This window comes from Ovis canadensis, chromosome 8 (genome assembly GCF_042477335.2).
Source record: "Ovis canadensis isolate MfBH-ARS-UI-01 breed Bighorn chromosome 8, ARS-UI_OviCan_v2, whole genome shotgun sequence".
In the NCBI taxonomy this organism is placed as follows: Eukaryota; Metazoa; Chordata; class Mammalia; order Artiodactyla; family Bovidae; genus Ovis; species Ovis canadensis.
In genome coordinates this window covers 90991706-91003859 of record NC_091252.1, presented here as the reverse complement: position 1 = coordinate 91003859, position 12154 = coordinate 90991706, and the positions used below count along the sequence as shown (strand labels likewise).

Below are 12154 nucleotides of genomic sequence, written 5' to 3'. Positions count from 1 at the left end.
CTAGAAACTAAAAAACACAACCAGGATATCTCAGGTAGTACAGAGAATAAGAATCCACTTGCCAATGGAGGGGGCATGGATTTGATCCCTGGTCGGGAAGATCCTCTGGAGAAGGCAATGGCACCCCACTCCAGTACGCCTGCCCTGGAAAATGCCGTGGACAGAGGAGCATGGTAGGCTGCAGTCCATGGGGTTGCAAAGAGTCGGACACGACTGAGCGACTTCACTCACTCACTCACCAGGAAGATTCCACATGGCACGAGCACCTAAGCCCGTGCACCACAGCTACCGAGCCTGTGCTCCGCAACAAAAGAAGTCACCAAAATGAGAAGCCCACGCACCAGAGTGAAGAGCAGTCCCCACTCGCCGCAACGAGATTACGCCTGCACACAGCAGCAAGGACCCAGAGCAACCGATAAGTAAATTGTCAAGGGCTTAATAGAAATTGTTTTTCCAATTTAATGTGTCCAAAAATGTTCTGAATGTTCCATCAAAAGAAAATGCCTTTTCTTTAATCTCACAGTTGAGCTAAGGAATCTCAGGTCAGATTTATTTTCCCTATGTAAATTAATCTTACAAAGTGGGCTAAATCTGGAGGCACCCAGACAGACACAGAAAAGTGCCCCACCAGATATTTAAGGAGCGTGAGTTTCTCTATTGTTTCCACATCCATTCAATAGCTGTTGTAGGAAGAGGCTGTAGGGACCCTGCACCAACATCAGATTTCTGGGAAAGGGCAACATGGCTCTTCTCAAACACAATCTTGGACCACCAAGACAGCATCATCTATTCTACTTAGTGGTTAAGTGAAGGACCACTTCGGAAGGATAATCTCTTGGCAAGGAGCCCAGCCCTTATCTTGCACTTCCAAGCCTCCCAGACCAGGCCTGGGGTAAGAGGAAGGCTTTGCGAGTCACTCCCTCTGCACTCAAAGTACCCAAAGGAAGGTGTTATCTGCTTGCCTTCAAAACACCACGTCGGTATGGATTAGAGTCAGAAGGCTCTTCAACAGACTTCAGCTTCTGTCTACAAGCTCTGGTGAAAATCAAGGGGCTGACAAGTGTTAATGTGACTACACAAGAAGGCAGCTGGGGCTTCTTCCTTCCCTGCTCTTGTCAAAGCTTCACTTTCTACATGCAAAGGAAGCGTAATAAATAAAACCTTCATTATTACGTTTCTACCAACATCCCTATTAATTCTAACCTACTTGGGCAACACTCACATTCCTCCAGCCCCAAAACACTTCTCTATAAAGGAAGACACCCACTGAAGAGGCCCACACATCACCCGCCCTGAAATAACTCATAGCCTCACTCTACTGAAAGTATAAAACTTTAGAATTCCCGAGTGTGACGGACGGAGGACCATGGTGAAATGCTGAAAACGTGTTAGGGAAAACTCCAGTAGCTCTTCTGTAGCACACTGACTTTTCAGAAATTCTATAAATAACCTTCTAAGTTTACAGTGACTTCAATAAAGCTTCCTATTTCTGTCTCTCCACCTACCAATTTTCTGAGAATTACACACTTGCCCAAATTAACGTAAAGCTGAGAGAAGTACTCAGCCGAATCCATCCCTCTAGCGCTGCTGATAAATTCAGGGCTCAGACAAATGCCCAATGAATGAGCCACCTTGGAGGGATTATGACATGAATCAGTCTTCTACTTACAATAAGGTTCCCCTCCCAACACACACACAGATTACAAGGGATTCTATTTCTTTTTCAGAAAGTTTGAGGAAAAGTTAAGGATAAACATGAAAAAAGAGTGAACATCCCATTACAAGTTCGAAAAGAAATTCTTTAACGAAAGAGCTTACTCAGCTCCAAAGTAAGGCCTGATAAAATTATGTAATAACCAGGAAACTGTAAAATATAATCTCTCTGCACATTTTCATTTCTTTCCGGGCCCTCAGAGAAGCAACTGGTAAAGATAAGGTCATGGCCATTAATGCTTTAACACGACCAGACTGAGAAATGGAACTTCCTTGATGTAGCAGAAAAAAGAAATCCCTACAGCATATACCCATCCACTTTGGGAGAGTTCAGTAGTAAAACAGGATGAGGAAACTGCCATCAATCACCAATAGGTAAGTGAAAGCATCCTCACACTCCAGCTTGAAAGAGACTATTCCCTTGTGCCCCCCAACGTGGGCCGCTCAAGTACAAAATCTTGTGAAACAAAAGTCAGCACCCAATGAAATAAAAAGGAATATTTCGAGAAACGCTGATCTCTCACTGCATAAAATGAAGCCTCAACTGCAAAAGCGGGGAAATGAACATTTATAGCCTTACCTTTGCCAGAACTCTGGATGTAACCAGTGCTTCTCAGGCTCTTTTAATTAGGGTCTCTCTATACATCCACAGACTCCCTCTTCTTTCTGCCCATGGTAAGGCAAGAAACAACGTGCTAACACTTCAAATGCTCGGCCGTTAAGAGCTAAAAACAGATCCTGTGCAATGCTGGATGTATTTTTGTCTGCTAGCTACACACCCTCATCATGTTCAATTTTTTCCATTGGGGGAAGAGTATGATGCAGGCTTAACCAGAAAGTGGTTTTCCATGGGCTGCCGGCAGCGATTAGCCAGAACAGCCTGCCATCAGGCCTGGAGCCGCCGGACTCGCCCATGACTGCGCTGCTGTGGGCTCCGCATTCCAGAATTACCACCAAAGTTCCATAGGAACGCGGCTCCCCAGTTTGCTGAATAAAGGTTTACTCACTCGAAGGGTGCCTCAGCTGCTTTTTTAAGCCCCTTGGCAGGAAGAATACACACCTACCATCCTGGTGTTTGAGCGGTAGTAAACATTCTGTCTCCAAAACCACAGCTGGAATGTCGGCCATAAAAACCCTGCCTCAAGAGCAGCCGTTCAGAATCATTTTGTGATTTGCAAAATAGAGGGTGTGCACTCTCTGTGCCTTGCTGGAGTTACTTCGTTTTCCAAAGAGCTGAAAACTACAGAGCCTTACACTAGAAGTCCCTGTTATTCCAAAAGGTGGCTATTTTCTCCAAAAAAAAAAAAAAATGCATTTACCTGCCCTTAAAAAAAAAGTGATACACCAGAGGTTCACAGGTTTTGAAGTCTTGCTGTAACTTTTGAAGAAGACCCCTCATTTCAAGAATCCCCAAAAGATAAGGTGAGGTATTGGGGAGGGGGTGCTGAATGAGAGAATAAGATTCCATCTCTGCAGTAAGATTTTCCATTTTAAGTTTCAGTTTTTGAAATTATAGTCCATAGAAGAAAACAGTTTAAGCAGAGGTTTCCCAGTTATTCTGGACAAACACATGACAACAGTTTTTTTTAGAAAGCACTTCTCATAAAAAATGTGAATAAAGGACTTCACCGGTGACCCAGTGGCTAAGACTCTACCATCCCAAATAGGAGGCCCCAGTTCGATCCCTGATTGGGGAACCAGATCCTACAAGTTGCATATAAGATCGTACATGTCACAACGAAAGATTAAATACCCCGCGTGCCACAACTAAGACCCAGTACAGCCAAATAAATATTTTTTAAAAGCAAAAAAAATTTTTTAAAGACCTGTTTAAAAAAAATATGAGTGGATCCATACATGCAACAGACAAGATTTTTAAGTGATACTAAAGACAAGATGCTGCTTTAGACACACAAGCTTTTAATTCCTTATCTTGCATTAAAAAATGAGCATTTATGTACACATACATACATCAACACACTCAGGTACACACTCACACACACTGAATTTTGTTTCTACACAGTTTCCAAGTAGTTCATCTACATTTGAAGATACACTTTCTAACCTTAGTTGACACATAATAAGAGCCATCACAAAACATCATTAGCCCAGTAGTTATAAAAAGCCATCTATCCTCCACAAAAATCTGTATTAGTGAACACAGAACCAAGGGATTTTTAGTGCTGGTGGAGAAAGAAGAATAAAAAATTCCCGTCTCCAAGCCCCTCATCAGAAACGAGGCTTCAAGTGACTTGCTTAAGGCCACACCACTGCAGAGCCAAGACCTGCCACCCAAGTAACCACAAGCCCTGGGACTGAAGTCAGAAGGTTGCCACGGAAGCCAAGTCATATAACAGAAAACATGGGAATTCCCAAAATGTTCATTTGACCTGTGTCTGTATTAAAAAAAAAAAAAAAAGTCTAGGTAAATACAAAAGAAGAGAGGATGCAGTCTAAGTCACTGAGCTCCTATTCCTTTAGGTCCAGTGCCATCATTTCTGTTACCCAAAAAATAAAGTATCAGCCAACAGAAAGCAAGCATGCTTCTTCCAAACAACCCTGAGACAGAACAGCTACTCCTTGATACAAAGGAAAGGGAATTATATCAGAACGAATATGTTTCTGAGGGTGGAAAACATATCAGAAGAACAATTAATTGCAAGGAAGTATTTTTGTATCCTAACGATTATTCTTAAGACAGTTCTGACCTTCTGATATACTGTATACACATAGATCACTCTAAGTCAGAACTGTCCAAAAGACTGACTTATCTCCAACATTCCTCAGACACTTCCAATGGGTTTGCATTGTCTGATTCCATTTTTTATCACTGAGGTCACCCAAGTAACTTTAGTTCTATGAATTTATAGTCACTTGGGGTTTCAAACTACATTAGATTTTTCAAGTTCTTTAGACTTCATCCAACTACAGCAAAATACTCTCAGTTTAGTACTTCATCCTGAAATTACAAGACCCAGCATTATTTCCACATCATAAAACCTAGACTTTATCTTTCTAATGCTTCATTCTGACATAATATTATAACAGGAAATATACATTAATAGTCATTAAAACTGAATTCCTTGGCAAAGATCTGAGCATTATGTGAATTACTAAAGAAATATTCTGTCCTCAAACACACAATGCAAAATGACACACGCAAAAGCAAGTATAGCAAAATTTTAACCATTACAGAGTAGAATTCAAGTTATGGGTCTATTCAGTTCAGTCGCTCAGTCGTGTCCGACTCTTTGCGACCCCATGGACTATAGCACGCCAGGCCTCCCTGTCCATTGCCAACTCCCAGAGCTTGCTCAAACTCACGTCCATCGAATTGGTGATACCATCCAACCATCTCATCCTCTGTCGTCCCCTTCTCCTCCTGCCTTCAATCCTTCCCAGCATCAGGGTCTTTTCCAGTGAGTCAGCTCTCCGCATGAGGAGAATGAATATTCCAATGAATATTCAGGACTGATTTCCTTTAGGATGGACTGGTTGGATCTCCTTGCAGTCCACGGGACTCTCAAGAGTCTTCTCTAACACCACAGCTCAAAAGCATCCAATTTTCAGTGCTCAGCTTTCTTTATGGTGCAACTCTCACATCCATACATAACTACTGGAAAATTGACTAGATGGACCTTTGTCGGCAAAGTAATGTCTCTATGTTTCTGCTTTTTAATATGCTGTCTAGGTCTACTATTCACTATATAATTCTTTGAACTTTTCTGTATTTTCGCAGATATTCTTAATAAAAGGTTAGAAGGAAGTGACACAAATACACTCACAAAGTAGAAAAATGGTTGCCAGGATGGAGGAAGGAGAAATAGGAGAGATTGGTAAAAGGGAATAAACTTTCAGTTAATAAGAAATGTTTAATAAACAAAATGTAGTGGAAATATCTCAGATTTCACAGGGGACATGAGTTAGAAATTCATCTCCTAGTGACTTAGAAGCCTTCTAAAGACCCTGATGCTAGGAAAGATCGAAGGCAGGAGAAGAAGGGGACAACAGAGGATGAGATGGTTGGATGGCATCACTGACTCAATGGACCTGAGTTTGGGTGGACTCCGGGAGTTGGTGATGGTCTGGCGTGCTGCGGTTCATGGGGTCACAAAGAGTCGGACACTCCTTAGTGACTGAACTGAACTGAAATCCCATTACCCTCACCATAAAATGGGGTGGATAATAATGTCTATCTAGAATAAAAATATAAAAAGATATAAGTAGTTAATCTAAAGCAGTTACAGAAAAACTGACATTAAGAATACAATTTTAAAAGGAGTCTGTTGGGACAGGGGCAAACCAGGAGAGAGGGGATACGTGAATACATATGACTGATTCACTTTGTTCTGTGACAGCAGTTAACACAACATTGTATCTACACTCCCAATAAATTAAAATAATAATAATAACAAAAAAAGAAAGTCAGGAACAAAAAAAAAGGAATATGAACTCTCAGAAATAACTTCTCCGCTTAAAAATCAAGACACTCAATTCCTACCATATTCTTCACTTCTGACATCAAACACACAATGACACAGAAAGAATATTCTATCAAGCATCATTTTGTATTAATAATCTATAGTCAATTCTAAGGGCTTCATCTGGTTAAAAAAAAAAAACCATACACACACACACACATACTGCCTTCCCGGGAGGTGCAGTTGATGGAGAATCTGCCTGTCAATGCAGGAGCCTTAAGAGACATGGGCTTGTGGCAACCCACTCCAGTATTCTTGACTGGAAAGTTCGATGGACAGAGGAGCCTGGTGGGCTACAGTCCTTAGTGTCCTAAAGAGTCAGACATGACTATGCACACACGTGTATACACACACACACACATAGTAGTAATAATAAAGACTAAAAACATGAATTACTTTTACCCAAACAGGATCCCAAAAGATAGAATGCTCCTGCTGCTAAGTTGCTTCAGTCGTGTCCGAATCTGTGCACCCCCATAGACGGCAGCCCACCAGGCTCCCCTGTCCCTGGGATTCTCCAGGCAAGAACACTGGAGTGGGTCACCATTTCCTTCTCCAATGCATGAAAGTGAAAAGTGAAAGTAAAGTCGCTCAGTTGTGTCCGACCCTCAGCGACTGCATGGACTGCAGCCTACCAGGCTCCTCTGTCCATGGGATTTTCCAGGAGATAGTACTGGAGCGGGGTACCATTGCCTTCTCCAAAAAGACAGAATAATCTCTCACAAATATAAACATCCACCTTTGAGGAAATAACACAGATGAGGAAAAGATCCACAATACATAACGTGCTAAAGAAGCTTTTAGTCTGCTGCCGCATCGTGATGGAAAAGCAGGATTTCAAATAACACGGGCTGAAAAGATACGGGATTGAGCGATGCCTTTGCAAAAATGTCCTAGATGAAAGCCACACTAGAAGAAAAGGAAACATGCAAAATATTCATGTGAAAACCCTAAACTCCAAATAAATATTACCTGAGGTGGCCTTCCTCCCCATTTCATCCAAAGGGAAAAATCTTAACAAGTCTGTTTCTAAAACCAAATGCAACTGAATTAGCCCAGAGACTCGTGGCTGGCCTTCATATCCAAACTCCCACAGTTTGAAAGTTTTACCTCCCACGTGTGACACTGGAAACCCACACAAATGACACATGGAATTCCTTTGCCACCTAGTCACTGCTCCCAGGGGCCAGCAAAACAGCTCAGGCCCCAGACATTAGGGTCCCTCTTCCTTGACCTCAGACCCTGTGGTGTGACATTTGACTCATCACTTTTCAGCTTCTCAATCTGTGAAAGGGAGATAATACTACCTACCTCACAGGGCTGTCGTCAGGATTAAGTGAAATAATACATGCAGATTGTGTAACACAAGACCTTCCCAAGAATGCAGAGCAGAGATCTTGTTAAGTGTCTACTGTTATGTCTAGCACTTTAAAAAGTACCTGGCACATGGTGAATACCCAATAAATCAATAAATATCCATTGAGTCAGTGAATGAATGAGTGAGTGAGTGGAGTGATGTTGATGATGGCAGTGGTGGTGAACACGCAAAGAAAAGAGCATTTGGAAATTCCCCAGCAGTCCAGTGGTTAAGACTCCACGCTTTCACTGCTGAGGGCCCAGGGTTCAAGCCCAGGTCAGGGAACTAAGATCCTGTAAGCTGCACAGTACAGCCAATAAATAAACAAACAGACAAAATAAAAATAAAAACTTTTTTTAAAAAAGAGCATCCAGTGCAGTCTATGTATTTGTGTCAGAAGACTCTAAAACCCATTTAAAATAAGCCATTCACACATTATCAATGCCCACCAAACACATCTCCCAGAGGGAGCCTACTTGAAATCGTCCAGCTGTTCTCCTGTAGCATTGCACATTCCAGGCTGCCTTAGCCTCACAGAGATGCGTGAACAGCCCACAGTCATGCACCTTTCAAGTCAACAGTCAACTCTAAGACAATTCAAAATGCAATGCTAGCATGGTAAAGTGTTGCTTTAAAACCACAACTTCACAAATGTGGATTAAGAAGAAAACAGTGTTCCTGTAAATCAATGAAAAACTTAGTATTTACAAAATGAGGACAAAATAGAGAGCAAAAATGACTTAAGTTTTTCAAAAGCAAACTGGAGGTGCCTACAAAATCTACAGTCAATGTTAAGATAATTCACGATACAATATTAACATGGTATGTAGTTGCTTTAAAACCATAGCACATCTAAATTTCATAATACAATCTTTTTCTAAGTGTTTTGAAGGCATCAAATGTGCAAAAAAATAAAATTAATGGAGATAGTTGTCATGAAAATGAAAGATTTTACAGTGTAAATATTTATGAAGTCCAAGTAGTACCTTACATTTCATAACAATTAAGCCCTAAAAATTTAACCAAATGAGCAGTTAATTACTTTAAGAATAAGCAAATATTAAGTGACATAAAAATTAAGATTTAGAGCAAATTCTTTAAAAAAGCTTTCCTTTAAAGAACCTTTTTTCTCTAAGTCCCCATATCCAAATTAAATACACTTTGACGTTTAACAATTATTGACAATGTATAAAATTCTAAATTTGGGGAGTTAAATCTTTTTTTTTTTTTTTTTCTCTTTTGGTTGCAGTGCTCAGCTTGCTGGACCTTAGTTCTCTGACCAGGAATTGAACCCAGACCCTCGGCAGTGACAGCATAGAGTCCTAACCATTGGACTGCCAGGGAATTCCCCCAAATCCTAAATTTTGAAACGAAATAGAGAACACTTTATACCAAGTAACAGGTAATATTTTATATGAATGACAAAATGTGTATTAAAAATCATGCTACCAATGGAAATAAAACTACAAAATGAGTTTCAGATAAGGTATTATTAAAATAAAAAATTTTAGTAGAGAAAAATCATTTACTAATAGGAACTGTGCTTGTAAAATCCTGTCTTATAAATACTAACCACTAGACACATCTGTTTACAACATTTTTGAAGGGTTATGTTGGAAGTTAAGAAAATACAAGTAATCTGCCCAGAACTCAATGTAATTAAGAAGTGTTAAATTCTGTCTCTTACTCCACTTACAATATTTTCTTTTTGTGGACTAAAGTGAAACTGTTTTAAGCTGAAAGGTTCCTAATCAGTTTAACTCAGAATAATTGAATCTGAGTTTTTGAAGAGACCCTGTGGGTCATCCATTTATCAAGCCTGGTCCCTCATCCAATTTGAGAACCATCTCCAGAATCCTGATAGATGGACCCCTCCCTTCTCCCTAAATACACGGAGTGATGGGAAGTTCCCAGCTCTATTAGGGAGCACATTCCACTGGTAAGTCACCAATTGATAGATGAGAACTCCTTCCCCGGACTTCAGATGAGTCATCCTAAAACTTCCACTAATTAAGTTCAGCCTTCCATCATTATCCACACACACATTCTACACCCCCCTTCTACCCAATCACCCTACAAGCAGCAGCAGTCAGGGTTCACGGTCCTTCCCGGCTCTCTCCCTCCTTTTAGACCGTCTGCACGATGAAGCCAGAGCCACCTTGTAAAACAGAACAGATGGGCAACACCAGCTTATGTTTTTCGCTAAAAATCAAACGCACATGGAAGAGAGTCCTAAAGGCTTCAGTCTGTGTCACCCCACTCAGAGCAAAAGAGGCCACAGGCCCTCTCTGGTGCCACGAAGTCTGGGAAACGTTGGGGCTCCAGTGGCGAAGGCAGGATGGAACCTACTTCCCGAGTCCCCACGCATGCATAGATTGTTCCCAGTCTGCCGAGCCAGGAGGCCCAAGAACCGAGCTCAAGGAAGGTGAGGGAGAATTTGCTGCTGAAAGGACGGACCTAAAATGAAGCAAAGGAATGGTGTCTGAATGTAGAAGGAAATTTTTACCGTCCAGAGGAGGGATCAGTCTCATAACAGAGCTGTCTGAAACCTATGAATGAAGCAAGTCTGGGTGCTACATTCTTAAGAGACAGAAACCATTTGTCAGCAAATGAAATGTGTGCAAGTATCCTTCAGCACACACACACAAATGCTGCGTTCTGTTTTCCTTAAAATAAGAAGCTCTAGGAACTTCCCTGGCCATCCAATGGTTAAGACTTCACTTCCAACTCAGAGGGCACGGGTTCGATCTCTGATTGGGGAACTAAGATCCCACGTGTTCCAAGGCGTGGCCAAAAAAAAAAGGAACTCTCCAGAAACATCTATTTTTCCATTACGGATACAGAGGTAGATCGCAACTTTTCTTCACTTTTCTCCCAATTCTACCAGAAATAAAACTACTTAAGTCAAGGAAAAATGGCAGTTGACACTCAGTGCCTCGAGACTGTGCACAGCGGTGGGGACCGTGGCCATCTGGCCCATGACAAGCCACCCCGAAGGGCCAGCTCAGCACTGCCATGGGAATGCAGAAGCCTGGGGATGTGCCAGCCGAAACTCCTTTTCAAGAAACACTGAAAATGCTGCTTTCATGTAAATTTTTCCACTTTTTACAGGTAGGCAACTAACTTACATAACCTGAAAATACTTGTCAGGGACATATTTTGCAGGCCAACCAGAGCTTACCCACAGCCCAGAACCAGCCAGAAGCCCCCCAACTTTGCAACCTTGGATGTAAATGATAAACCACGAAGGGGACAATTGCACATAAGCAGCAGTCCCAACTCCCTGACTTGGGAAGGCTAAATCCCAGGTCTTGAGGGGCTTCCGTCTGCACGACCAAGTTGCCTTGGACACCAGAGGCACAGTCAGTGTCACGCGGTGAGAAATTTGTGCTCTGGAGCAGATTTTGAAGATTCAGTTTGCTTCTTATTGTTTTAAAAATGTGAAATGTTCCTTTGCAGAATTATCACGTTCTACACTATGTTCCCTGCAAGCAGGAAGTTTTCTCACATTTCTGGGTTTATTTACAAATATAGCACACATTAAAGGTACACATTTTAATAGCAGCTGATAACCTTTATATTGACTAGCCTTTGTGTCATCTATATTACAATACTCAGAAGGAATATGCACTTAGCCTTGGAGAGGTGTTTCACTTATGTTTCCACGAAGTTCAAATGCCAGGACTGAAAGACACCTGTTTGAAAAGCCTAAAGTTTAAATTTTGGGGGAGTGACACTGCCTGAGTTTTTGAATCCTGCCTTTGATCTTTCCTGGGTCAGTTTCTTCTGTAAGATGGGAATAAGAAAAACATTTTTCTCATGGAGTGATGGTGATTAAGTATGTTCATACACATCCTGACCCACAGATCGAACCCGTGTCTCCTGCTTTGGCAGGCGGATTCTTTACCACTGAGCCACCTGTGAAGCCCCCTTCAATTTAAAAAACATTTCAACAAATATAAAAGTAAATAAAAAAGTAATAGTTTAGCAGGTGGCTGGGTGGCTACCACATATTGGCTGCTCGGGGACAGTCTCTGGAGGCAGCACCCTGAGTTGAGACCCACAAGGCACAAAGGGGCCCAGGAGAGATGAGACAGACTTCAGCGTGGGGAGCTTTCCCTGTGTGTGTGTTTTAGCAAAACAAGCATGAACTGCAGACACTGCACACCTTTCCAAGGAACTACCTGCCATCATTCCAAACAGTGCTTTGGGAACTGCTCAGATTTCTCGCTGTAACATTTACCCTGCAACAACCAATACACCAACTAGTAAGATGCACCAGTCAGAACAAAAACAGCCTCAACACCGGGGGTGAGACCTGACTTCTCCTCGGTGGCTTCCTAGTGCCCAAGCACCCTGAGCTGTCCCGATCTTACAACTGCCACGAGAAATGATACTCTCTAGTCTGCTCTCAGCGTAGACTAGTGGTAAAGAACCCGCCTAGGGGTGGCCCTAGTGGTAAAGAACCCGCCTGCCAGTGCAGGAGAGGTAAGAGACACGGGTTTGATCCCTCGGTTGGGAAGGCATGGCAACCCACTCAGTATTCTTGCCTGGAGAATCCCATGGACAGAGGAGTCTGGTGGGCTACAGCCTATAGTATTGC

At 42.0% G+C, this 12154-nt stretch overlaps 1 protein-coding gene across 1 annotated transcript in view; it reads right to left on the bottom strand.

Annotated features, from left to right (window-relative positions):
• Positions 1 to 12154, bottom strand: part of TIAM2 (TIAM Rac1 associated GEF 2) — a 241298-nt gene that overhangs the window by 136935 nt on the left and 92209 nt on the right. The window lies entirely within an intron of this gene.